The sequence below is a fragment of the Phyllostomus hastatus genome, unplaced genomic scaffold, assembly GCF_019186645.2.
Source record: "Phyllostomus hastatus isolate PE091 unplaced genomic scaffold, TTU_PhHast_1.1 phas_contig_30, whole genome shotgun sequence".
In the NCBI taxonomy this organism is placed as follows: Eukaryota; Metazoa; Chordata; class Mammalia; order Chiroptera; family Phyllostomidae; genus Phyllostomus; species Phyllostomus hastatus.
The window spans coordinates 9,726,580-9,729,480 of NW_025333841.1; the positions used below are offsets into that span (position 1 = coordinate 9,726,580).

General features: G+C 37.3%; 1 pseudogene; it reads left to right on the forward strand.

The window, feature by feature from the left end:
* The first annotated feature begins 943 nt into the window (after positions 1-943).
* Positions 944-2,087, forward strand: LOC123819071 (annotated as a pseudogene).
* The last annotated feature ends 814 nt before the right edge of the window (positions 2,088-2,901 follow it).

Genomic DNA, 2,901 nt, shown 5'->3' on the forward strand with positions numbered 1-2,901 from the left:
TCAGTGTGAGTGGTTGTGAGATCAGAAGCCAAGAAGCTAAAGCTTTTTATTTTAGTATTACAGTATATCCATTATGTTTTAAAATGGTCTTTAGAATGAACAAGGCAGAAATATTTGTTATGGGTGGCAGTTGCCCTGCCTCAACAGAAGCAGAAGCAGAAGCAAAAGCAATAAGTGAACATATGTCCAAATAGTACTCTAACCAAGAAGCAGGAGAAGTGGACAGCCATCCCCATGTTGCCCATCCTAGCTCTTGCCATGCACTTGAATCCCAGTTTTGAACTCCAACCAGCCTGAGGACTTTCCAATGTCAAATGCCTACCCTCTTAGACTTTTTTACTCATTAAGTTTCCAGACTCATCCAAAAACAGTTTCTAGCAAGGGTTGGAGTGAGAAATGTGTCAGGAGTGGGGAGTAGTGAGGCAAGTTTTGATGCCAGTTCTAGAGGAACTTCATATTAGGTGAGAATACAAGTGATGGATTTAGATGCAAAGACATGAGACAGGGGGCCTGTTATAGGCACCAGGCACAAGGCTAGTGCTTGCCCAAGAAACAAAACATGAATCTGGCCACTGATTGGGACCAGAAGAGGATCTACCACAGAATACAATTAACAAGACTAGGGCAGAAATGCCTGGGATGAAAGTCAGGCAACCTGGCTACCAACCTTGACTCTCCCACATACTGTGCTTTGTGCACATGATTATGGACCTCCCTTAGTTCATTTGTAAAAGAAAGAATTTCACTTATGTCAGTCTCTGGAACCTCAAGCTACCACAGAGCTGTGCTTCTCAAATTCAAATGTGTACTTGAATTATCAGGGCACCTTGTTAAAATTCAAGTTCTAATTCAGTAGGTCTAGGGTAGGGGCTTCAGACTAATAAGCTCCCAGGTGATGCTGATGCTGCTGGTCCCTGGGCCATTCTTTAAGTAACAAGCAAGCATGGAGGACTACAAAATAGCTCAAGGGCTCTCTTTGTTGGTGTGGATGGAAGGCCAGTGGCAGGATTTTAGTCACCATACCCCTTCCCAGCTTTAGCCAGAGCAGCTGGCCTATGATTTATTTTGCATAGCAGGGTTCCACCTAAGGTTCTTTTTAAAAAGTAAAAGGAGTCCTTTCATTTTTTTTAAAGATCTTGTAATGATTTAAAGACAATCATTGGGTTACAGCCCTTTTGAGTGAAGAGATAATTTAAGAGATATTTTTATTGTGGAAATTTTCAATCATACACCAAATTCTAATGAAAAGTACAAGAAACTCGCACACCCACTACCCAACATCAACAAGTACCAACATTTTGTCAACCTCATTTCATATCCAACTGATAGGAACTTAAAAAAATCAGGGCAGCTCTAGTTCTAGTGTCTAGCCTCAGGCTCTGTTGAATAAAACAACTTCTATGATGACTGACTCAATATTCATTTCTGCTTTAATGAGCCTGAGTTTGGACAAAATGAAGTGCAACTTCTGTTTTCTTTTTCTTTTCTTTTCCTTTTTCAGTTTATTTTTGTTGCTAGTGGTGGTCTCTGTCTTTGAACTTCTGAAGGACAGATTCCCAGAATTAAACAGCCACCATATTGAGCAAAAAGGTAAAGACAAAGACCACCAAGAAGTGCTGTCAACAAACAATATCCAAGAAAAGTGTTTGCCAGGTTGAACTAGCCACAGATTTAGGAGATCAAAGAAGCCTTCAACATGATGGATCAGAATAGAGATGGTTTTTCAGACAAAGAATATTTGCATTATATGCTTACTTCTCTAGGGAAGTAGCAAGCTTGATGCATACCTCAGTGCCATGAGGAATGAGGTCCTAGGGCTCATAAATTTTACCTTTCTACTCATGGTGTTTGGTGAAAATTTAAACGGCACAGATCCAGAAGACGTCATTAGAAATGTTTTTGCTTGCTTTGATGAAGAAGCAACAGGCACCATTTAAGATTATCTGAGCTGCTGACAACAATGGGAGATCAGTTTACAGATGAGGAAGTAGACGAACTATAAGGAGACTATTGACAAAAAGGGAAATTTCAATTTCTCTGAGTTCATGCACATCCTTAAACATGGAACAAAAGACAAAGATCATTGAAAGAACTTTAGCTAACAGATTCCAATCACTATCTTACTCTATTTTATTTCCTACTTACCCCACCCTTATACTATGTGTTAAATGTGGCTTATTTTTACAGCTTTGCCCTTTTGTTTGGATGCATTTATTCCAGATATTTCTGCCATTCAGTACTTGTCTAATGACACTGGAAATGGGGGTTGATGTTGTAAACTGTATTAAAAAAGAGATTGCAAATAAAAATCAACAAATGTGAAAGCCTAGGAAATATATCCATATTTCTCATTTTGCTGGATTTTTACATTTTTATATAATGAAAATAACATTTGAAATAAAGATTATTATGACTCAAATGGAATATAATGGCAAGTTAAACATATAAGTGGTAGTTGGTGATAGTGCTTTTTCAGGTTTTCAACTTTATATAATTTAGATTTCATAATAAAATAGATTTTTCACATATATGGGACAGTGTCCCTCAAAACTTTTAAGTACACTTTAACATTACTATGCAGGAAAAAATTGTTAGTACTTTTGTTTTTTCATACCTCTAATAAGTCAGATGTTTAAACTACTAAATGATAAATGTAGACTGTATCTGAGAAAACATTACACATTTTAATGATCCAAGATTCCAAGACGAGGCAAAATTCTGAACATTTACTATGTGGGGCATTTCATATATACAATTTTCATTGAATCCTCCAAACAGCCTTTGTGAGATAGATTTTTATTAGTCCTGTATTTTAAATAGGGGACCTGAACTTTGAGTAGTTGAGTAATCAATCAGAGTTAATAGTAAGTGTGAGTTGGAATTCCAGCCTCTAGCACCTAA